Consider the following 26709-nt stretch of genomic DNA (forward strand, 5'->3'; position numbering starts at 1 on the left):
AACTCTAAACTTAACCCTAACCCTTACACTAACCCCTAACCCTGACCAGGACCCTGACTGTGAGCCTGACCTTAACCCTAATCCTAGCCCTGACCCTGACCGTGAGCCTGACCAGAACACAAACCCTAATCCTAAGCCTGATGCTTACCCTGATCTGGACCCTGAACCTAACCCTAATGCTGGCCTTACCCTAACCGTGACCCAGACACTAACCCAGACCCTGACCCTGACCCTGACCCTGACCCTGACCTAATCCTGACCCTAACCCTAACCCTGAACGTGACAGTGAGCCTGGCCCTAACCCTATCCCTAATGGTAACCCTAACCCTGACCCTAATACGGAACCACAACCTAAACCTAACGCTGAACCTAACCGTAACACTAACCCCTAACCTACCCAAACCCTAACCCTGACCCTAACGCTGTCTAACCATAACGCTAAACATAACCCTACTTCTAACCCTAACACTAACACCAAACCCAAACCTTTCCCCTGAACCTATCCCTGACCCTAACCCTAACCCCAACCCTAACCCTGAATGAAACCTGACCCTGACCCTGACACGAACCTTGCCCCTAAACCAAAACCTGACTCTGACCCTAAATCTAAAACTGGACCTGACCTTCTCCCTGACCCTGACCCTGAACAAGACCCTAAACCTAACCCTCACCCTAACACTGACCATGACCATAGCACTAACCCTGACTCCGACTGTGAGCCTGACCCTAAACATAACCCTAAACGTAAACCTGACCCTGACCCTAACACGAGACATGACCCGAAAACTAATACCGACACTAACCCCAACACTAACCCCTAACCCTAACCCTGACACTGACCCAAACTCTGTCTAATGCTAACCCTCAACCTAACTCTAACCCTAACCCTAAACCCTAACTTTAACCCTATCCTTGACACTATCCCTCACCCTGACCCTATCCCAACCCTGAACTTTGCCTAACCCTGACCCGGCCCCTAACCTTGAAACTAAACCGAACACTGACACTGACCCTAAACTGAACACTGGCCCTGACCTTAAACCTTATCGTGGCCCTGACCCTAAACCTAAACCTGACACTATCTCTAACTCTAACCCGAAACCTGACACTGACCCTGACCATAACCCTATCTGTAACCCTCACCCTAACCCAAACCCCTAAACAAAACCCTAACCTTCCTTGTCCTTCTTCCCACCAAATAACTTAAGCCAGGGCTAAATCCAAGGACAGTCTGGACCTCTGTCACTGGGAACAACCAGGAAGACCAAGCAGAGGGAGAGAGAAGTTGAAGGGGCTCACTGATTTCGTGCCCTGACTTGGCCTCCACTGATGTCTCCAAGTCTTCTGGCTCAACTCCACCTTGAGCAGGACCCTGGGAGGGATTCTGAATTCCAGGCCAGCTGGGTGGGGGGTACTTGATGACCTTTGAATCCCCAGATGTCTAACCCGCCTGGCCATGCACCCTGAGCCTTGTTTCCCAGGATAGGCACGGTTCCGGTGCTCAGCAGACTTTGGGGACACAGAGCAACTGGCAGTGATGAGGGAACATGGGGGGACCATTCGGGGACAGGGCCATGGTCCCGTACACATCCACCACAAGGCTGGGTCATGGTACAGGTGCTGTGTGCAGGTCTCCAGTGCACACCATGCCCTCTCAGAATGGAGGTCTTTGTGCCTGGTGCACCTTTCCTCCGCCTCCACCTAAACCTGGAGGAACAGCCAGGTTCAAACATTTCCATGTCCTTCCCTCAGGGACAGTTGTTAATCGGCAGTCAAGAGAGGCAGGGACTGGCCCAGGACAAAAGAAGGGAACAGAGTCCAAGGAGCAGAGCTTCCCTCCAGTCCTAGGCAAGCCAGGACCCTCCCATGAGGTTGGCTAGGAGGGTGAGAGCTTCTCAAATCCTTGGGGAGAGCTACCCACCCCATCCCATGTGGGGACATGACCTCGGACATCCCCAGACAGCTAGAGGCATATGTGTTTGAGCACTCACATGCACAGACACACACACACACACACACACACACACCCCACTCTGCCCAGCTAGGGGTCAGAGGTGGACACCAAGGGAAAATGGTGGGTAAAAAGGGTGAAAGAAGAAAGAGGTTGGAGACAGCTCGGCCATGGGGTATGGGCATCAGGACTCCTGGCCAGGACCGAGACCCAAAGCATGGGGAGTGGAGACAGGACGAACTGATGGTCAAGGGGTCCCCAAGGGGCCCAGGGGCTTTGCAAGGGCACTGGGTGAGAACAGTGTCTGGGGCCTGGTGTACATCATCACCCTGGACTACTGGAAGTAGGAAGAGGTAACCACCCTGTGTGGACAGGGCTACAACACCAAAGGCCTCCCCTTAATCTTCTATCAATGGGGCCATAGAGACAGGGTGTCCCTAGACTCCCACAGGCTTGTAGAAGAGGCTGTTGGCCTTGAATCTCTATCCGAGACCGACTGTGCTCCATCTTGGATAAATGCTTTCTACTCCCTCGAGGTCCTTCTGAGCAGAAGACAGCCTGGAGGCTCGGGGGACTGACAATGTGAGCTTGCAGAATGTGGCAGAGCACTAGGCCCCTGGCCTGGGGACCAAGGTCAGGACCCTCCTTGTTGCAGCCTCAGGGTCCCCATTGTGAAGAGCTTCCAGAGTCACTGCTCTGCTCAGGGTGAGAAGGCTTTACATAGCAAGGAACCAAGCACCAGCACAGGAGAGGAAAACAGGGACAAGGAAGACACCGGAGATTTCGCCCATCAGCCCTGGAGCCCACAGATCCTGCTCTTGTGAGACACACAAAAACAGAGACAGATGCAGACGCAGACACGGAGAGAAAGACAAAGACAGAGACAGACACTGAACACAGGAGACAGGGAACCAGCTGATGTGCCAGACTTTCCTCAATCAGCTTGGAAATGACAGCCAAACATTTTGTCCCCTTCTCAGTCCCATGGGCCATCCACCCTGGGAGGACGGATTCAGGAATGCCCGAGGACCACTGTGGGGACTGGCCAGCACATGGGCGCAGACAAGGCCGTTGGACCTCAACTTATGGAAGCCCTGGGAAGTCTGTGTCACCAAGGTAGAAGCCATGCACTGCAACCTTGCCACGGGGATGGGACACAGGCAGGAGGAGGGTGGTTTTGCCTGGATCCCAGAGCAGATCCAGGCCTCTTTGGGCTGTGTTCCATTCCGCTGCCCAGCCCCAGGCTCACCCTGCCTTGCCAAGTGTGTGCACCAGCCTCCTGGTAGAGGGGGATGGAATGTATAGAGAGGTTCTACCCCTGATGGCATCCCTAGAAGTAGAAGCCAGAAAACCCCCAAAGTGCAGATGGGGAGACTGTGGAGGCCCTGAGAGCCACAGGGTGTGTGGGGGCTCACAGTCCTGGGCAGGAGAAGGAGCCTGGTCTGAACCCAACTCTGTGCCCTCCCAGTGGGGATAACAGCTGCACCCAAGCCTCCCAGGGGCTGGGGGGAGGCTGTGAGTGGGTCACTGGATGGACAGGGCATGGGGTAGAGTGTGAGCCTTGAGAAGCTGGGGGAGGGGCATCCTCAGGGAGCTCTGGTGGGAGCAGGAAGACACTAACACTAATCCTGATCCTGATTGCGTGCCCGATCCTAAACTTAACCCTAAATGTAAACCTGACCCTGACCAACCACGGGCCATGACATGAAACTTAATGCTGACCCTAACCCTAATACTAATCCCTAACCATAACCCTGACGCAAACACTGTCTAAACCTAACCCTCAACCTAACATTAACCCTAACCCTAACCACTAAATTTAACCTTATCCCTGACCCCATTCCTCACCCTGATCCTCTCCCTAGCCCTGAAATTTGACTAACACTGAACCTGAACCTAACATTGAACCTAAACCGAACCATGACCCTGACCCTAAACCCATCCCTGACTCTAACCCTGACCCTTACCCTAACTCTAACCCTAACCCTGACCCTGAACCTGACCCTGACCCTAACAGTAACCATCACCCTAACCCAAACCCCTAAACCACACCCTAACCTTCCCTGCCTCCTTCCGACCCACTGACTCATGCCAGGGCTAAATCCAAGGATAGGCTGGACCTCTGTCCCAGGGAACAACCAGGAAGACCAAGCAGAGGGAGGGAGAAGTGGAAGTGGCCCACTGATTTCCCTGCCCTGACTTGTCTTTCACTGATGTATCCAAGTCCTCTGGCTCAACCCCACCTTGAGCAGGACCCTGGGAGGGATTCTGAATTCCAGGCTAGCTGGGTGGGCGGTACTCGATGACCTTTGCATCCCCAGATGTCCAACCCACCTGGCCACGCACCCTGAGCCTTGCTTCCCAGGATAGGTGTGGTTCTGGTGATCAGCAGAGTTTGGGGTCACAGAGCACCTGGCAGAGGTGAGGGAACATGAGGGACCCATCAAGGACAGCTCCATGATCGTGTACACATCCACCACAAGGCTGGGTTATGGTACAGGTGCTGTGTGCCTTGTCTCCTGTGCACACCTGGCCCTCTCAGAATGGAGGTCTTTGTGCCTGGTGCACCTATTCTCCACCTCCACCTACCCATGGAGGAACGCCCAGGTTCAAGCATTTCCATGTCCATCGCTCAGGGACAGTTGAGAATCTGCGGTCAAGAGAGGCAGCTACTGGCCCAGGATAAAAGACGGGTACAGAGTCCAAGGAGCAGAGCTTCTCTCCAGTCCTAGGCAATCCCTGACTCTCCCATGAGGTTTGACTGGACGGTGAGAGCTCCTCAGATCCTTGGGGAGAGGTAACCACCCCATCACATGTGGGGACATGGCCTCAGGCATCCCCAGACAACCAGAGGCATATGTGTTTGAGCGAACGCATACACACACACAAACACACACACACACACACCCCGATCAGCCCAGCTAGGGGCTAAAGGTGGAGAAACCCGGGGCAAATGGTGGGTAACAAGAGGGAAAGAAGAAAGAGGTAGGAGATATCTCGGCCATGGGGTCAAGGGCATCAGGACTCCTGGCCAAGATTGAGTTCCAAAGCATGGGGAGGGGAGACAGGATGGGCTGATGGTCAAGGGGTCCCCAGGCGGCACAGGGGCTTTGCAAGGGCACTGGGTGGGGACAGTGTCTGGGGTCTGGGGTCCATCACCACCCTGGACTACTGGAAGTAGGAAGAGGTAACCACCCTGTGTGGACAGAGCTACAACACCAAAGGCCTCCCCTTACTTTTCTATCAATGTGGCCATAGAGACAGGGTGTGCCTAGTCTTCCACAAGGTTGTAGAAGAATCTGTTGGCCCTGAATCTCGATCCCTGACCCACGGTGCTCCAAGTCTTGGGAAAAAGATTTCTACTCCCTCTAGGTCCTTCTGCTCAGAAGGAGCCAGGAGGCTCGGGGGGCTGAAATTGTGAGCTTGCAGAATGTGTCAGAGCACTAGGCCCCGGCCTGGGGACCAAGGTCAGGACCCTCCTTGTTTCAGCCTCAGGGTCCCCATTGGGAAGAGGTTCCAGAGTCAGTGCCTGCTCAGGGTGAGAAGGCCTTACTTAGCAAGGAACCAAGCACCAGCACAGAAGAGGGAAACAGGGACAAGGGAGACACCGGAGGTTTCGCCCTTCAGCCCTGGAGCCCACAGACCCTGCTCCTGTGAAACACACAAAAACAGAGACAGATGCAGACGCAGACACAGAGACAAAGACAAAGACAGAGACAGAGACAGACACTGAACACAGGAGAGAGGGAATCAGCAGAAGTGCCAGACATTCCTTCATCAGCTTGGAAATGACAGCCAAATATTTTGTCCTCTTCTCAGGCCCACGGGCCATTCAACCTGGGAGGACGGATTCGGGAATGACCGGGGACCTCTGTGGGGCCTGGCCAGCACATGGGCGAAGACGAGGCCCTTGGACCTCAACCTAACGTAAGCCCTGGGAACTCTGTGTCACCAGGTCAGAAGCCATGCACTGCAACCTTGCCACGGGGGATGGGACACAGGCAGGAGGAGGGTGGCTTTGCCTGGATCCCAGAGCAGATCCAGGCCTCTCTGGGCTGTGTTCCATTCCCCAGCCCAGCCCCAGGCACACCCGTGCCTTGCCAAGTGTATGCACCAGCCTCCTGGGAGAGCGGGATAGAACGCATGGAGAGAGCCTACCCCTGATGGCATCCCTAGAAGTAGAAGTCAGAACACACCCAATGTGCAGACGGGGAGACTGGGGAAGTCCTGAGAACCACAGGGTGTGTGCGGGCTCACAGTCCTTGCAGGAGCAGGAGCCAGGTCTGAACCCAGGTCTGTGTCCTCCCTGCAGGGAAAACAGCTGCACCCAGGCCTCCCAGGGGCTGGGGGGAGGCTGTGTGGGTGTCACTGGATGGAAAGGGCATGGAGTGGAGGGTGAGCAGCTGAAGGAGGGGCGCCCTCAGGGAGCTCTGGATGGGAGCAGGAAGTACGGTAAGGAGCCCCCAGGCAGTGGTGACCTCACTTCCCTGAAGACAGAGCCCAATGGAATTGGAACCCACGTATCCAGGCACCCACATTCCAGAGAAAACCACCCTGCCCAGCTCATTTCTGGCCACATCCTGAAGGAAGCTACATGTTCTTGTGCTGTCTACTGAAGCCCAGAGAATGCAGGCAGAGGAAAGCTCGCCCGCCAGACACGTCCCCTCACTCGGCAGGTCATGCCAGGCTTCCCTGATGCCTCTGGCCCTTTGGCAAATTGAACCAAAATGTGAAACCGGGGTGCTCAGAGTCAGAGAGTCCCAAACCTTCTGATCGCCCTAGGTCTCCTCCCCGTGTGTGTGTGAGTATGTGTGTGTGTGTGTGTGTGTGTTTAAAGGGAGCTCATCAGGGGTGGATACGCCCCAAGCAAGATCAGGCTGATGAGGGTTCAGATGCCTGGTGAGCAGATCATGTTCACACCCAGGTTAAGGCTGGCTAGGAGGGAGCTGGTGTGGGGGCTGCACCTTTCTGCCCAGGGTTTATCCTGAGACCCTGCAGGGATGGGTCATTGACCCAGGTGGTGGGCTAAACTTAACAATAACGCCTAGTCCTAACACTGACCCTGAATGTGAGCCTGACCCAAACCCTAACCCAGTCGTGACCCTGAACATGACCGTGATCCTGACCCGAACCCTAACCCTAAACCTAAGCCTGATGCTGACCCTGATCCGGATCATGAACCTAAACCTAACCCTGACCTTACTCTAAACCTGACTCATCCCTAACCGTGACCCTGACCCTGACGCTAATCCTAACCCTGACTTGACCTAACCCTTACCATAACCCTATTCCCTGAATGTGACTGTGAGCCTGACCCAAACCCTAACCTTATGTAACCTTATCCCTGACACTAATACGAACCCAGAAACTAAACCTAGTGCTGACCCTAACAATAACAGTACCCCCTACCCTAACCCAAACCCTAACCCTGATCCTAACGCTGTCTAACCATAATTGTAAGCATATCCCTACTTCTAACCCTAACCCGAACCCCAAACCAAAACTTTCCCCTGAATCTAACCCTGACCCTGACCCGAATTGGACCCTAAACAGAAGCCTGACCCTGAGCATAAACGTGACCCTGACCCTGACCTTCACCTGACCCTGACCCTAAACGTAACCCTGACCTTAACAGTGATCCTGACCCTGATCCTCACACTAACCCTGACCGTGACTGTGAGCCTGACCCTAATCCTAACCCTAAAAGTAACCCTGTCCCAGACCCTAACAGGGGCCCTGATGCAAAACCTAACGCTGACCTTAACCCTAACACTAACCCCTAACCATAACCCTGACCCTGAACCTAACCCGGTCTAACCCTAACCCTCAACCTAACTCTAATACTAACCCTAATCCCAAATTTAAACCCTGAACCTATCCCTGACCCTGACCATAACCCTAATACTGAACTTTGCCTAAACCTGGCCCTAAACCTAACACTGACCATAAAACGGACCCTGACCCTGAACGTAAACCTAACTCTGACCCAGACAGTGAGCCTGACCAGAACCCTAACCCTAATGCTAACCCTGATCCTGACCCTAATCATAACCCAGAATATAAAGGTAAAGCTGACCTTACCCTAGCCATGACCCTAAAACTGTCCCTGACCCTGACCCTTACTCTGACACTAACCCTAACCCTGACGCTGACTGTGAGCCTGACCATAAACCTAACCCTGAACCTAACCTTGACCCTGACCCCGACCATAAGCCTAATGATAACCCTGATGCTAACAATGTCTAACCCTAACCCTGACCCTAACTCTAACCCTAACCTTAACCCTAACCCTAAAACTAACCAAAAACCCTGACCCTGACCAGGAATGTGAGCCTGACCCAAACCCTAACCAGCCCTGACCCTGACACTGACACTGACCATGAGCCTGACCTGAACCCTAACCCTAAACCAAAGCCTAAAGCTGACCCAGATATGGACTCTGAACATAAACCTAACCCTGACCTTACACTAACCCTGACTCAGACCCTAACCTAGACCCTGACCCTGACCTAACCTTGACCCTAACCCTAACCCTGACCATGACTGTGAGCCTGAACCTAACCCTAACCCTAAATGTAACCCTAAACGCTGAACCTAATACGGACCCAGAACCTAAAACTAATGATGACCCTAACGGTAAAACTAAACACTACCCTAAGCCAAATCCTACCCCTAACCCTAACTGAGTCTAACCCTAACCATAACCATATTCCTACTTCTAACCCTAAACATAACACCAAACCCTAACCTTTCCCCTGAACCTAACCCTGACCCTGACCCTAACCCTAACAATAACCCTAACCCAAACCTAACCCTGACCCTGAACCCAACGATGCCTCTAAACCGAAACCTGATGCTGACGCTAAATTTGACTCTGTCCCTGACCTTCACCCTGACCCTGACACTGACCCTGACACTAAACGTACCCTCACCCTAACACTGACCCAGATCCTGACCCTAACACTAAGCCTGACCATGACTGTGAGCCTGAACCTGAATGTGATCCTGACCCTAAACATAACCATAAATGTAAACCTGACCCTGGCCCTAACACGGGCCATGACCCAAAACCTAACGCAGAACCTAACCCTAACACTAACACCTAACCCTAACCCTGACCCTGACCCAAACCCTGTCTAAACCTAACCATCAACCTAACTCTAACCCTAACCCTATCCTCCCATGAGGTGTGCCTGGAGGACGAGAGCTCCTCAGATCCTTGGGGAGAGCTACCTACCCCATCCCATGTGGGGACATGACCTCGGACATCACCAGACAGCTAGAGGCATATTGTTTGAGCGCTCGCATACACAGACACAGACACAGACACACACACACACACACACACACACACACCGCTCTGCCCAGCTAGGGGTCAGAGGTGGACACCAAGGAAAAATGGTGGGTAAAAAGGGTGAAAGAAGAAAGAGGTTGGAGACAGCTCGGCCATGGGGTCAGGGGCAACAGGACTCCTGGCCAGGACTAAGATTCAAAGCATGGGGAGTGGAGACAGGACAAGCTGATGGTCAAGGGGTCCCCAAGGGGCCCAGGGGCTTTGCAAGGGCACTGGGTGGGGACAGTGTCTGGGGTCTGGTGTCCATCACCACCCTGGACTACTAGAAGAAGGAAAAGGCAATCACCCTGTGTGGACAGAGCTACAAAACTGAAAGCCTCCCCTTCATCTTCTATCAATGGAGCCATAGAGTCAGGGTGTCTCTAGTGTCCCACAGGCTTGTAGGAGAGCCTGTTGGCCTTGAATCTCTATCTGAGACCCACTGTGCTCTCAGTCTTGTGTAAATGCTTTCTACTCCCTCGAGGTCCATCTGAGCAGAAGATAGCCTGGAGGTTCAGGGGGCTGACATTGTGAGAGTGCAGAATGTGGCAGAGCACTAAGCCCCTGGCCTGGGGACAAAACTCAGGACCCTCCTTGTTGCAGCCTCAGGGTCCGCATTGGGAGGAGGTTCCAGAATCAGTGCTCTGCTCAGGGTGAGAAGGCCTTACTTAGCAAGGAACCAAAGCACCAGCACAGTAGAGGGAAACAGGAACAAGGGAGACACTGGGGGTTTCGCCCTCAGCCCTGGAGCCCACAGATCCTGCTCCTATGAGACACACAAAAACAGAGATAGACACAGACACAGACACAGATACAAAGACAGAGACAGAGACAAACACTGAACACAGGAGAGAGGGAACCAGCAGAAGTGCCCGATTTTCCTCCATCAGCTTGGAAATGACAGCCAAACAATTTGTACTCTTATCAGTCCCACGGGCCATCCATCCTAGGAGGATGGATGCGGGAATGTCCGCGGACAACTATGCGAGCTGGCCAGTACATGGGCCCAGATGAGGCCCTTGGACTTCAAACTAATGGAAGTCACGGGAAGTCAGTGTCCTAAAGGTCAGAAGCCATGCACTGCAACCTTGCCACGGTGGATGGGATTCAGGCAAGAGGAAGTGGTTTTGCTGGATCCCAGAGCAGATCCAGGCCGCTCTGGGCTATGTTCCATTCCCCCGCCCATCCCCAGTCACACTCATGCCTTGCCAAGTGTGTGCACCAGACTCCGGGGAGACCGGGGATGGAACGCATGGAGAGGGCCTACCCCTGATGGCATCCCCAGAAGAAGAAGCCAGAACACCCCCAATGTGAAGCCGGGGAGACTGAGGAGGACCTGAGAGACACAGGATGTGTGCGGGCTCACAGTCCAGGGCAGGAGCAGGAGCCCGGTCTGAACCCAGCTCTGTTCCCTCCCAGCGGAGAAAAAAGCTGCGCCCAGGCCTCCCAGGAGCTGTGGGAAGGCTGTGTGAGGTTCACTGGATGGACAGGGCATGGGGTGGAGGGTGAGACTTGAGCAGCTGGGGGAGGGGCGCCCTCAGGGTGCTCTGGATGGGAGCAGGAAGTCCATTAAGGAGCCCCCCAGGCAGTGATGACCTTACTTCCCTGACAACAGAGCCCCACGGAATTGGAACCCACTGATCCAGGCATCCATATCCCAGAGAAAACCACCCTGCCCAGCTCATTTCTGGGCACAGCCTGAAGGAAACAACATGTTCTTGTGCTGTCTACCTAAGCCCAGAGAATGCAGGCAGAGGAGAGCTCGCCCGCCAGACAAGTCCCCTCACTGGGCAGGTCATGTCAGGCTTCGCCGATGCCTCTGGCCCTTCTGGCAAAAAGAATCGCAATGTGACACCGAGGGGCTCAGAGTCAGAGAGTCCCACACCTTCTGATTGACCCGTGTAGCCATAGGTCTCCTCCCCGTGTATATGTGTTTGTGTGTCTGTGTGTGTGTGTCTGTGTGGTTGTGTGTGTGTGTGTGTGTGTGTGTGTTTAAGAGAGCTCATAGGGGATGGAGATACCCTGAGCAGAAGCAGGCTTATGAGTGGTCCGATGTCTGGTTGGCAGGTCATGTTCACACCCCAGGTTAAGGCAGGCTATGTGAGAGCAGGTATGGGGGCTGCTCCCTTTTGCCCAGGGTTTATCCTGAGACCCTGCAGTGACAGGTCAATGACCCAGGTACGCGCATAACACTAAGACTAAACACTGACCCTGACCCTTACCCTGACCCTGACTGTGAGCCTGACCCAAAACCTAACCCTAGCCCTGACCCTGACCCTGACTGAGTTCTTGACCCGACACCTAACACTAAATCTAAGCCTGATGCTGACCCTGATCCGGACCTTGACCCTAAACCTAACCTGACCTTACTCTAACCCTTACTCATCCCCAAACGTGATTCTGACTCTGACCGTAATCATTAGACTGACCCTAGCCAAATCCTAACACTAACCCTAACACTGACTGATCTTTGAGCCTGACCCTAACTGTAACCCTAAAGGAAACCCTAAACCTGCCCCTAATAAGGACACTGAACCTAAACCAAACGCTAACCCTAACCCTAACACTAACCCCTACCCTAAGTCAAACCCTAACCCTGACCCTACGCTATCTAAGCCTAACACTTAACATAACCCTAATGCTAACTTAACCCTAACCAAAAACTCAAACAGTTCCCCTGAGACTAAGCCTGACCCTGAACCGAAACTTGACCCTAAAAATCAGCCTGACAATGACCCTAAACTGACTCTGGCCCTGACCTTCACCCTGGCGCTGACCCTGACACTGACCCTAATCCTAAGCCTGACCCTAACACTGACCCAAATCTAACCCTGCTCCTAACCTGAACCTGGACCCTAAACCAAAGCCTCACCCTGACCCTAAATCTGACCCTGGCCCTGACCTTCACCGTGACCCTGACCCTGACCCGGACCTAAGCCTGACCGTAACCCTAACCCTAAACGTGACTGTGAGCCTGACCCTAACCGTAATCCTAAAGGTAACCCTAACCCTGTCCTAATACCGACCCTGAACCTAAACCTAATGCTGAAGCTAACCCTAACACTAACCCCTACCCTAACCCAAACCCTAAACATGTCCTTAACACTGTCTAACCCTAACCCTAATCATAACCCTACTTCTAACCCTAATCCTAACCCCAAACACAAACCTTTCCCCTAAACCTAACCCTGACACTGAACCGAACATTGACCCTAAACCAAATCCTGACCCTGACCATAATCCGGACCCTGGACCAGACCTTCACCTGACCCCGACCCTAAACCTAACCCTGACAATAGCACTGACCCAAAACTAACCCTGTCCCTGACCTGAACGTGGACCCTAAACCAAAACCAGATCCTGACCCTAAACCTGACACTGGCTCTGACCTTCACCCTGATCCTGACCCAAACTCTGAACATAAATCGAAACCTGACCCTAACAGTGACCCTGACCCTGACCCTAACACTAACCCTGCACCTGACTGTTAGTCTGACCCTAATTCTAACCCTAAATGTAACCCTAACCCTGACCCTAACACGGGCCATGATGCAAAAAATAACGATGACCCTAAACTACAACTAACCTCTAACCCTAACGCTGACCCATACCCTAAACCAGTTTAACCCTAACGCTCAAACTAACTCTAATTCTCACCCTAACCCCATTCTTTAACCCAAACCTGACCCTATCCCTGACCCTGACCATAATACTAACCCTGAATTTTGCCTAAACCTGACCCTGATCCTAACCTTGAGCCTAAACCAAACCCTGACCCTGACCCTAAACTGAACCCTGGCGCTGACCCTAACCCTGACCCTAACACTGACACTGACGATGACCGTAATCTTAACTCTGACTCAGACCGTGAGCCTGACCAGAACCCTAACCCTAACCCTAAAGCTAAGCCTGATCCAGACCCTAATCATAATCCAAAAACTAAACGTAAAGCTGACCTTAACCTAACCATGACCCTAATCCTGACCCTGACCTTTGGCCCTAACACTGAACCTGACCCTAATCCTAACCTTGACCCTGACCCTTTCTCTGACACTAACTCTAACCCTGACACTGCCTGTGAGCCTGACCAAACACCTAACCCTGAGCCTAACCCTAAACCTGACCCCTACCCTAAGCCTAACGATAACCCTGACCATAAAAATGTCTAACTGTAACCATGACCCTACTCTAACCCTAACCTTAACCCTAACCCTAAAACCAACCAAAAACTCTGACCCTGACCCTGACTTTGAGCCTGACCCAAATGCTAACCAGCCCTGACGCTGACCCTGAACCTGACCATGAGCCTGACCTGAACCGTAAGCCTAAACCAAAGCCCAACACTGACCCTGATTCGGATCCTGAACCTAAACCTAACCCTGACCTTACACTAACCCTGAATCAGACCCTAACCGAGAGTCTGACCCTGACCTAAACTTGACACTAACCCAAACCCTGACCATTTGTGTGAGCCTGACCGTAACCCTAACCCTAAATGTAACCCTACACGCTGACCTTAATACGGACCCAGAACCTAAAACTAATGCTGGCTCTAAGGTAAAACTAAACCCTAACCTAACCCAAACGCTAACACTGACCCTAACACAGTCTAACCCTAATCCTAACAATACCTTACTTCTAACCCTAACCCTACCACCAAACCCTAACCTTTCCCCTGAACCTAACCCTGACTATGACCCTAACCCTAACCCTGACCCAAACCTAACCCTGACCCTGACCCGAACCTTGCCCTTAAACCAAAACGTGATGCTGACCCTAAATCTGACCCTGTCCCTGATCGTCACCCTGACCCTGACACGGACCCTGACCCAAAACTTAACCCTCAACCTAACACTGACCCATTCCTGACCCTAACACTAACCCTGACCCTGACTATAAGCCAGACCCTAAACCTAACCATAAACGTAAACCTGACCCTGTCCCTATCATGGGCCATGACACAAAACCTAATGCTGACCCTAACCATAACTCTAACCCCTAACCCTAACCCTGACCCTGACCCAAACCCTGACTAAACCTAACCCTCAAGCTAACTGAACCCTAACCCTACCCTGTCATGTGGTTTGCCGGGAGGATGAGAGCTCCTCAGACCCTTGGGAGAGCTACCCACCCCATCCATGTGAGAACATGACCTCGGAAATCCTCAGACAGCTAGACTCATATGTGTTTGAGCACTCGCATGCACACACACACACACACACACACAGACAGACATACACACACATACTGACACACACCCCACTCTACACAGCTAGGGGTCAGAGGTGGACACCAAGGGAAAATGGTGGGTAAAAAGGGTGAAAGAAGAAAGATGTTGGAGACAGCTCGGCCATGGGGTGAGGGGCATCAGGGCTCGTGGCCAGGACCGAGATCCATAGCATGGGTAGGGGAGACAGGATGGGCCGATGGTCAAGGGGTGCCCAAGGGGCTCAGGGGCTTTGCAAGGGCACTGGTGGGGACAGTGTCTGAGGTCTGGTGTCCATCACCACCCTGGACTACTGGAAGAAGGAAGAGGTAACCACCCTATCAATGGGGCCATAGAGACAGGGTGTCCCTAGTCTCCCACAGGCTTGTAGAAGAGCCTGTTGGCCTTGAATCTCTATCTGACACCCACTGGGCTCCCAGTCTTGGGTACATGCTTTCTACTCCCTCGAGGTCCTTCTGAGCAGAAGATAGCCTGGAGGCTTGGGGGGCTGACATTGTGAGCTTGCAGAATGTGGCAGAGCACTAGACCCCTGGCCTGGGGACCAAGGTCAGGACCCTCCTTGTTGCAGCCTCAGGGTCCTCATTGGGAAGAGATTCCAGAGTCAGGGCTCTGCTCAGGGTGAGAAGGCCTTAAATAGCATGGAACCAAGCACCAGCGCAGGAGAGGGAAACAGGGACAAGGGAGATACCGGGGGTTTTGCGCATCAGCCCTGGAGCCCACATATCCTGTTCCTATGAGACACACAAAAACAGAGACAGACGCAGACGCAGACACAGAGACAAAGACAAAGACAGAGACAGAGACAGACTCTGAACACAGGAGAGAGGGAACCAGCAGAAGTGCCAGACTTTCCTCCATTAGCTTGGAAATGACAGCCAAACATTTTGTCCCCTTATAAGTCCCACGGGCCATCCATCCTAGGAGGATGGATGCGGGAATGCCCGTGGACCACTGAGGGGGCTGGCCCGTGAATGGGCGCAGACGAGGCCCTTGGATTTCAACCAAATGGAATTCCTGGGATGTCTGTGTCCACAAGGTCAGAAGCCATGCACTGCAACCTTGCCACGGGGGATGGGATTCAGGAAGGAGGAGGGTAGTTTTGCTGGATCCCAGAGCAGATCCAGGCCTCTCAGGGCTATATTCCATTCTCCCGCACAATCTCAGGCATACCCTTGCCTTGCCAAGTGTGTGCACCAGACTCCTGGCAGAGCGGGGATGGAACACATGGAGAAAACCTACCTCTGATGGCATCCCCAGAAGAAGAAGCCAGAACACCCCCAATGTGCAGACGGGGAGACTGAGGAGGCCCTGAGAGCCACAGGATGTGTGCGGGCTCACAGTCCTGGGCAGAAGCAGGAGCCTGGTCGGAACCCAGCTCTGTGCCCTCCCAGCGGAGACAACAGCTGCACCCAGGCCTCCCAGGTCTTGGGGGGAGGCTCTGTGTGGGTCACTGGATGGACAGGGCATGGGGTAGAGTGTGAGCCTTGAGCAGCTGGGGGAGGGGCGCCCTCAGGGAGCTTTGGATGGTATCAGAAAGTCCGGTAAGGAGTCCCCAGGCAGTGGTGACCTTACAATCCTGACGACAGAGCCCAACGGAATTGGAACCCACGTATCCAGGTACCCACATTCCATAGAAAACCACCCTACGCAACTCATTTCTGAGCATAGCATGAAGGAAAGGACATGTTCTTGTGCTGTCTACCGAAGGCCAGAGAATGCAGGCAGTGGAGATCTCGCCCCCCAGACAAGGCCCTCACTGGGCAGGTCATGTCAGTCTTCCCTGACTTCTCTGGCCCTTTTGGCAAAAAGTATCGCAGGTGACACCAGGGAGCTCAGAGTCAGAGAGTTCCACAACTTCTGATTGACTCGTGTACCCATAGGTCTCCTCCACATGTGTATGTGATGTGTGTGTGTGTGTGTGTGTGTGTGTGTGTGTGTAAAAAGAGCTCATCGAGGTGGAGATGCCCCGAGCAGGAGCAGGCTTATGAGCGGTCCGATGCCTGGTTGGCAGGTCAGGTTCACGCCCCAGGTTAAGGCAGGCTATGTGGGAGCGGGTGCGGGGGCTGCTCCCTTTTGCCCTGGGTTTATCCTGAACCCTGCAGTGATGGGTCAATGACCCAGGTGTAGGCATAACACTAAGACTAAACACTGACCCTGACCCTTACCCTGACCCTGACTGTGAGCCTGACCCAAAACCTAACCCTAACCCTGACCCTGACCCTGACTGAGATCATGACCCAACATTTAACACTAAATCTAAGCCTGATGCTGACCCTGATCTGGACGCTGAACCTAAACCTATCCTGACCTTACTCTAACCCTTATTCATCCCCAAATGTGACTTTGACCGTAATTATTACACTGACCCTAACCAAATTCTAACACTAACCCTAACAATGACCGATCTTTGAGCCTGACCCTAAACGTAACCCTAAAGGAAACCATAACCCTGCCCCTAATAGGGACACTGAACCTAAACCTAATGCTGACCCTAACCCTAACACTAACCCCTACCCTAACTCAAACCCTAACCCTGACCCTACGCTGTATAACCCTAACACTAATCATAACCCTACTGCTAAACTTAACCCTAACCAAAAACTCAAACCGTTCCCCTGAAACTAAGCCTGACCCTGAACCGAAACTTGACCCTAAAACACAGCCTGACAATGACCCTAAACTGACTCTGGCCCTGACCTTCACCCTTACCCTGAACCTGACACTGACTCTAAACCTAACCCTGACACTAACACTGACCCAAAACTAACCCTGCCCCTGACCTGAACCTGGACCCTAAAACAAAGCCTTACCCTGACCATAAATCTAACCCTGGCCCAAACCTTCACACTGACACTGACCCTGACCCTGACCCTAATCCTAAGCTTGACCCTGACCTAAGCCTGACCCTAACCCTAACCCTGAACGTGACTGTGAGCCTGACCCTAACCGTAATTCTAAAGGTAACCCTAACCCTGACTTAATACCGACCTTGAACATAAACCTAATGCTGATTCTAACCCTAACACTAACCCCTACCCTAACCCAAACCCTAAACATGTCCTTAACACTGTCTAACCCTAACCCTAACCATAACCCTACTTCTAACCCTAATGCTAACCCCAAACACAAAACTTTCCCCTAAACCTAACCCTGACACTGAACCGAACATTGACGCTAAACCGAATCCTGTCCCTGACCATAAACTGGACCCTAGCCCAGATCTTCACCTGACCCTGACCCTAATACTAACCCTGACAATAGCACTGACCCAAAACTAACTCTGTCGCTGACCAGAACGTGGACCCTAAACCAAAACCAGATCCTGACCCGGAACAGAGAATGGCCCGGAACTTCACCCTGACCCTGACCCAAACTCTGAACATAAATCGAAACCTGACCCTAACAGTGACCCTGACACTGACCCTAACACTAACCCTGACACAGACTGTGAGTCTGACCCTAATTCTAACCCTAAACGTAACCCTGACCCTGACACTAAACGGGCCGTGATGCAAAAAATAACGATGACCCTAAACTACAACTAACCTCTAACCCTAGGGCTGACCCTGACTCTAACCTGGTCTAATCCTAACGCTCAAACTAACTCTAAATCTCACCCTAACCCTATCCTTTAACCCTATCCCTGACCCTGACAATAACCATAACCCTGAACTTTGCCTAAACCTGTCCCAGATCCTAACCTTGACCCTAACCCAAACCCTAACCCTGACCCTAACACAGTCTAACCCTAACCTTAACCATAACCCTACTTCTAACCCTAACCCTAACACCGAACCCTAACCGTTCCCCTGAACCTAACCCTGACTATGACCCTAACCCTAACCCTGACCCAAACCTAACCCTGACCCTGACCTGAAACTTGCCCTTAAACCAAAACGTGACGCTGACCCTAAATCTGACCCTGTCCCTGATCTTTACCCTGACCCTGACACGGACCCTGACCCTAAAACTAACCCTCACCCTAACACTGACCCATTCCTGACCCTAACACTAACCCTGACCCTGACTGTAAGCCAGACCCTAAACCTAACCATAAACGTAAACCTGACCCTGGCCCTATCATGGGCCATGACCCAAAACCTAACGCTGACCCTAACCATAACTCTAACCCCTAACCCTAACCCTGACCCTGACCCAAACCCTGACTAAACCTAACACTCAACCTAACTGAACCCTAACCCTAACCCTGTCATGCGGTTTGCCTGGAGGTTGAGAGCTCCTCAGATCCTTGGGAGAGCTACCCACCACATCCTGTGTGGGAACATGACCTCGGACATCCTCAGACAGCTAGACTCATATGTGTTTGAGCGCTCACATGCACAGACACGCATACCCACACACACACACACACACACACACACACACACTCACACACACCCAGCTCTACCCAGCTAGGGGTCAGAGGTAGACACCAAGGGAAAATGGTGGGTAAAAAGAGTGAAAGAAGAAAGAGGTTGGAGACAGCTCGGCCATGGGGTGAGGGGCATCAGGGCTCGTGGCCAGGACCGAGATTCATAACATGGGAAGGGGAGGCAGGATGGGTTGATGGTCAAGGGGAGCCCAAGGGGCCCAGGGGCTTTGCAAGGGCACTGGGTAAGGACAGTATCTGGGGTCTGGTGTCCATCACCACCCTGAACTACTAGAAGTAGGAAGAGGTAACCACCCTGTGTCAACAGAGCTACAACCCTGAAGGCCTCCCCTTACTCTTCTATCAATGGGGCCATAGAGACAGGGTGTCCCTAGTCTCCCACAGGCTTGTAGAAGAGCCTGTTGGCCTTGAATCTCTATCTGACACCCACTGTGCTCCCAGTCTTGGGTAAAAGCTTTCTACTCCCTCGAGGTCCTTCTGAGCAGAAGAGAGCCTGGAGGCTCGGGCGGCTGACATTGTGAGCTTGCAGAATGTGGCAGAGCACTAGGACCCTGGCCTGGGGACCAAGGTCAGGACCCTTCTTGTTGTAGCCTCAGAGTCCCCATTGGGAAGAGATTCGAGAGTCAGTGCTCTGCTCAGGGTGAGAAGGCCTTACTTACCAAGGAACCAAGCACCAGCACCGGAAAGGGAAACAGGGACAAGGAAACACCGGAGGGTTTGCCCATCAGCCCTGGAGCCCACAGATCCTGCTCCTGTCAGACACACACAAAAAAAGACAGACGCAGACACAGACACAGAGACAAAGACAAAGAAAGAGACAGAGACAGACACTGAACACAGGAGAGAGGGAACCAGCAGAAGTGCCAGACTTTCCTCCATCAGCATGGAAATGACAGCCAAATATTTTGTCCCTGAATCAGTCCCATGGGCCATCCATCCTAGGAGGATGGATGCGGGAATGCCCGCAGACCACTGTGGGGGCTGGTCAATGAATGGGAGCAGACGAGGCCCTTGGATGTCAACCAAATGGAATTCCCATTTGGACACAGACACATGTCTGTGTCCACAAGGTCAGAAGCCATGCACTGCAACCTTGCTACGGGGGATGGGATTCAGGCAGGAGGATGGTGGTTTTGCTGGATCCCAGAGCAGATCCAGGCCTCTCGGGGCTATGTACAATTCCCCCGCCCATCCCCAGGCACACCCGTCCCTTGCCAAGTGTGTGCACCAGACTCCTGGCAGAGCGGGGATGGAACACATGGAGAGGGCCTACCTCTGATGGCATCCCCAGAAGAAGAAGCCAGAACACCTCCACTGTGCAGACGGGGAGACTGAGGAGGCCGTGACAGCCACAGGATGTGTGCGGGCTCACAGTCCTGGGCAGGAGCAGGAGCCCTGTCTGTACCCAGCTCTTTGCCCTCCCAGGGGAGACAATAGCTGCACTCAGGACTTCCAGGTCTTGGGTGGAGGCTGTGTGTGGGTCACTGGATGGACAGGGCATGGGGTGGAGTGTGAGCCTTGAGCAGCTGGGGGAGGGGAGCCTTCTGGGAGCACTGGATGGGAGCACGAAGTCCGGTAAAAAGCCCCCAGGCAGTGGCGACCTTACTTTCCTGACGACAGAGACAAACGGAATTGGAACCCACGTATCCAGGTACCCACATTCCATAGAAAACCACCCTGACCAGCTCATTTTTGGGCACAGCATGAAGGAAATGACATTTTCTTGTGCTGTCTACCGAAGCCCAGAGAATGCAGGCAGAGGAGAGCTTGCCCCCTAGACAAGTCCCCTCACTGTGCAGATCATGTCAGGCTTCCCTGACGTCTCTGGCCCTTTTGGCAAAAAGAACCACAAGGTGACACTCGGGGGCTCAGAGTCAGAGACTCTCACACCTTCTGATTGACCCGTGTAGCCATAGGTCTCCTCCACGTGTGTGTGTGTGTGTGTGTGTGTGTGTGTGTAAAGAGAGCTCATCAGGGGTGGAGATGACCTGAGCAGGAGCAGGCTTATGAAGGGTCTGATGCCTGGTTGGCAGGTCACGTTCACGCCCCAGGTTAAGGCAGGCTAGGTGGAAGCAGGTGTGGGGGCTGCATCATTTTGCCCAGGGCTTATCTGAGTCTCTGCAGGGACTGGTCAATGACCCAGGTGCGGGTCTAACCCTAAAACTAACCCCTGACCCTGACCTTGACCCTGACCCTGGCTGTGAGCCTGACCCAAAGCCTAACCCTAGCCGTGACCCTGACCCTGACCCTGACCGAGATCCTGACCCGAATTCTAACACTAAATCTAAGCCTGAGGCTGACCCTGATCCAGACCCTGAACCTAAACCTAACCTGACATTACTCTAACCCTGACTCATCTCTAACCGTGACTATGACTCTGACCCTAATCATTACCCTGACCCTAACCAAATCCTATCACTAACCTTAACACTTAACGATCTTTGAGCCTGACCCTAACCGTAACCCTACAGGTAACCCTAACCCTGCCCCTAATAAGGAACCTAAACCTAAACCTAATGCTGACCCTAACGCTAACACTAACCCTTACCCAAATTCAAACAATAACCCTTACCCTACACTGTCTAACCCTATCACTAAACATAACCCTACTGCTAACCCTAACCCTAACCAACAACTCAAACAGTTCCCCTGAAACTAACCCTGACCCTGATCCGAAACTTGACCCTAAAACACAGCCTGACCATGACCCTAAACTGACTCTGGCCCTGACCTTCACCCTGACCATGACCCTGACCCTGATTCTAAACCTAACCCTGACCCTAACACTGACCCAAAACTAATCCTGCCCCTGACCCGAACCTGGACCCTAAACCAAAGCCTCACCCTGACCCTAAATCTGACCCTGGCCCTGACCTTCACCCTGACCCTGACCCTGACTCTGAACCTAATCCTAAGCCTGACCCTGACCTAAGCTTGACACTAACCCAAACCCTTACCATGACTGTGAGCCTAAACCTACCTGTAATCCTAAAGGTAACCCTAACCTTGACCTAATACCGACCGTGAACCTAAACCTAATGCTGACGCTAACCCTAACACTAACCCATACCCTAACGCAAACCCTAACCCTGACCTTATCGCTGTCTAACCCTAACCCTAACCATAACCCTACTTCTAACCCTAATGCTAACCCCAAACACAAACCTTTCCCCTAAACCTAACCCTGACACTGAACCGAACATTGACCCTAAACCAAATCCTGTCCCTGACCATAAACCGGACCTTGGCCCAGACCTTCACCTGACCCTGACCCTAAACCTAACGCTGACAACAGCACTGACCCAAAACTAACCCTGTCTCTGACCTGAACGTGGACCCTAATTCAAAACCAGATCCTGACCCTAAACCTGATCATGGCCCTGACTTTCACCCTGACCCTGACCCAGACCCTGACCAAAAACCTAAACCTGACCCTAACAGTGAACCTGACCCTGACCCTAACACTAAACCTGAGCCTGACGGTGAGTCTGACCCTAACTCTAAACCTAAATGTAACCCTGACCCTGACCCTGACCCTAACACGGGCCATGACGCGAAACATAACGATGACCCTAACCCTACAACTAACCCCTAACCCTAACGCTGACACTGACCCTAACCCTGTCTAACCCTAAACCCCCAAACTAACTCTAATTCTTACCCTAACCCTATCCATTAACACTAAACCTGACCCTATCCCTGACCCTGACCATAACCCAAACCCTGAACTTTGCCAAAACTTGACTCTGATCCTAACCTTGACCCTAAACAGAAATCTGACCCAGACCATAAACCGAACCCTTGCTCTGACCCTAACCCTGACCCTAACACTGACACTGACGCTGACCATAAACCTAAGTCTGACCCAGACCATGAGCTTGACCAGTACCCTAAACCTAAAGCTAACCCTGATCCGGACCCGAATCATAACACAGAATCTAAACGTAAAGCTGACCTTATCCTAACAATGACCCTAATCCTGACGCTGACCCTGACCCTAACACTGAACATGAACCTAATCCTAACCCTGACCCTGACTTTTACTCTGACACTAACCCTAACCTTGACACAAACTGTGAGCCTGACCATAAACCTAACCCTGAACCTAACCCTAACCCTGACCCCTACCCTAAGCCTAATGATAACCCTGACCCTAACAATGTCTAACCCTAACCGTGACCCAAACTCGAACCCTAAACTTAACCCTAACCCTAAAACTAAACGAAAACTCTGACCCTGAACCTGACTGTGAGCCTGACCCAAAACCTAACCAGCCCTGACACTGACCGTGACCCTGACCATGAGCCTACTCGAACTCTAAGCCTAATCCAAAGCCTAACGCTGACCCAAATTCAGACCCTGAACCTAAACCTAACCCTGAACTTACACTAACCCTGACTTAGACCCTAAACCCTGACCCTGACCTAACCTTGACGATAACCCTAAACCTCACCATGACTGTGACCCTGATCCTAACCCTAACCCTAAATGTAACCCTAAACACTGACCCAAATACGGACCCAAACATAAAACTAACGCTGACACTAACGGTAAAACTAAACCCTACCGTAACCGAAACCCTAACCTGACCCTAACACAGTCTAACCCTAAACCTAATATTACCCTACTTCTAACCCGACCCCTAACACCAAACCCTAACCTTTCCCCTGAACCTAACGCTGACCTGACCCTAAACCAAACCGTAAACCTGACCCAAACCTAACCCTGAACCTGACCTGAACCATGCCCCTAAATCAAAACCTGACACTGACCCTAAATCTGACACTGTCCCTGACCTTCACCCTGACCCTGACCCTGACCCTGACCATAAACCTAACCCTCACCCTAACACTGACCCAGACACGGACCCTAACACTAACCCTGACCTTGACGGTGAGCCTGATCCTAAACCTAACCATAAACGTAAACCTGACCCTGACCCTAACAAGGGCCATGACCCGAAACCTAACGCTGACCCTAATCCTAACACTAACCCCTAACCCTAAAACTGACCCTGACCCAAACCCTGTCTAAACCTAACCATCAACCTAACTCTAACGCTAACCCTAAACCTCCCATAAGATTTGCCTGGAGGATGAGGGCTTCTCAGATCCTTGGGGAGAGCTACCCACCCCATCTCATGTGGGGACATGACCTCGGACATCCCCAGACAGCTAGAGGCATATGTGTTTGAGCGCTCACATGCAGACACACACACACACACACACACACACACACATACACACAATCACACACACACACACAAACACACACCCTGCTTTGCCCAGCTAGGGGTCAGAGGTGGACACCAAGGGAAAATGGTGGGTAAAAAGGGTGAAAGAAGAAAGAGGTTGGAGACAGCTCAGCCATGGGTCAGGGGCATTAGGACTCCTGGACAGGATTGAGATCCAAAGCATGGGGAGGGGATATAAGACGGGCTGATGGTCAAGGGGTCTCCAAGGGGCCCAGGGGTTTTGAAAGGGCACTGGGTGGGAACAGTGTCTGGAGTATGGTGTCCATCACCACCCTGGACTACTGGAAGTGGGAAGAGGTAACCACTCTGTGTGGACAGGGTTACAACACTGAAGGCCTACCCTTACTCTTCTTTCAATGGGCCCACAGAGATATGGTGTTTCTAGTCTCCCACAAGCTTGTAGAAGAGCCTGTTGGCCTTGAATCTCTATCTCTGACCAACTGTGCTCCCAGTCTTGGGTACATGTTTTCTACTCCCTCGAGGTCCTTCTGAGCAGAAGACAGCCTGGAGGCTCGGGGGGCTGACATTATGAGCTTGCAGAATGTGGCAGAGCACTAGGCCCCTGGCCTGGGGACCAAACTCAGGACCCTCCTTGTTGCAGCATCAGGGTCCCCATTGGGAAGAAGTTGAAGAGTCAGTACTCTGCTCAGGGTGAGAAGGCCTTACTTAGCAAGGAACCAAGCACCAGCACAGGAGAGGGAAACAGGGATGAGGGAGACACCGGAGGATTTGCCCATCTGGCCTGGAGCCCACAGATCATGCTCCTGTGAGACACACAAAAACAGAGACAGATGCAGACGCAGACGCAGACACAGAGACAAAGACAAAGACAGAGACAGAGACAGACACTGAACACAGGAGAGAGGGAACCAACAGAAGTGCCAGATTTTCCTCCATCAGCTTGGAAATGACAGCCAAACATTTTGTCCCCTTATCAGTCCCACGGGCAATCCATCCTAGGAGGACGGATCCGGGAATGCCCGCGGACCACTGTGGGGGTTGGCCAGTACATGTGCACAGACGAGGCCCTTGGACCTCAACCTAATGGAAGTACCGGGAAGTCTGTGTCCACAAGGTTGGAAGCCATGCACTGCAACTTTGCCACGGGGGATGGGATACAGGCAGAAGTAGGGTCGTTTTGATGGATCCAGGAGCAGATCCAGGCATCTCTGGGCTATGTTCCATTCCCCTGCCCATCCCCAGGCACACCCGTGCCTTGCCAAGTGTGTGCACCAGACTCCTGGGAGAGCAGGGATGGAACACATGGAGAGGGCCAACCCCTGATGGCATCCCCAGAAGAAGAAGCCTGAACACCCCCAATGTGCAGACGGGGAGACTGAGGAGGCCCTGAGAGCCACAGCATGTGTGTGGGCTCACAGTCCTGGGCAGGAGCAGGAGCCTGGTCAGAACCCAGCTCTGTGCCCTCCCAGCTGAGACAACAGCTGCACCCAAGCCTCCCAGTTCTTGGGGGGAGGCTGTGTGTGGGTCACTGGATGGACAGGGCATGGCATGGTGTGTGAGCCTTGAGCAGTTGGGGGAGGGGGCGCCCTCAGGGAGAGCAGATGGGATGGATGGGAGCAGAAAATCCGGGAATGAGCCCCAAGGCAGTGGTGACCTTACTTTCCTGAGTACAGAGCCCAATGGAATTGGAACCCACATATCCAGGCACCCACATTCCAGTGAAAACCACCCTGACCAGCTCATTTCTGGGCACAGCCTGAAGGAAATGACATGTTCTTGTGCTCTTTACTGAAGCCCAGAGAATGCAGGCAGAGGAGAGATCGCCCGCCAGACAAGTCCCCTCACTGGGCAGGTCATGTCAGGCTTCCCTGACGTCTCTTGCCCTTTTGACAAAAAATCGCATGGTGACACCGGGGAGGCTCAGAGTCAGAGAGTCCCACACTTTCTGATTGACCCATGTACCTATAGGTATCCTCCCCGTGTGTGTGTGTGTGTGTGTGTGTGTGTGTGTAAAGAGAGCTCATCGGGGGTGGAGGTGCCCTGAGCAGGAGCAGACTTATGAAGGGTCCATGCCTGGTTGGCAGGTCATGTTCACGCCCCAGGTTAAGGCAGGCTAGGTGGGAGTGTGTGTGCTGACTGCACCCTTTTGTCCAGGGTTTATCCTTAGATCGTGCAGGGACTGGTCAATGACCCAGGTACGGCGCAAACCCTAATACTAACCCCTGACCCTAACCCAACCCTAACCCTAACCCTAACCCTAATTCTGACCCAGACCGTGAGCCTGACCAGAACCCTAACCCTAAAGCTAACCCTGATCCTGACCAAATCATAACCCAGAATCTAAAATAAAGCTGACCTTATCCTCACCATGACCCTAACCCCGACCCTGACCCTGACCCTAACACTGAACCTGACCCTAATCCTAACCATGACCCTGACCCTTACTCTGACACTAAACCTAACCATGACACTGACTGTGAGCCTGACCATAAACCTAACCCTGATCCTAACCCTAACCCTGACCCCTACCCAAAGCCTAACGATAACCCTGACCCTAACAATGTCTCACCCTAACACTGACCCTAACTCTAAC

Source organism: Neovison vison, chromosome 5 (genome assembly GCF_020171115.1).
Source record: "Neovison vison isolate M4711 chromosome 5, ASM_NN_V1, whole genome shotgun sequence".
Classification (NCBI taxonomy): domain Eukaryota; kingdom Metazoa; phylum Chordata; class Mammalia; order Carnivora; family Mustelidae; genus Neogale; species Neogale vison.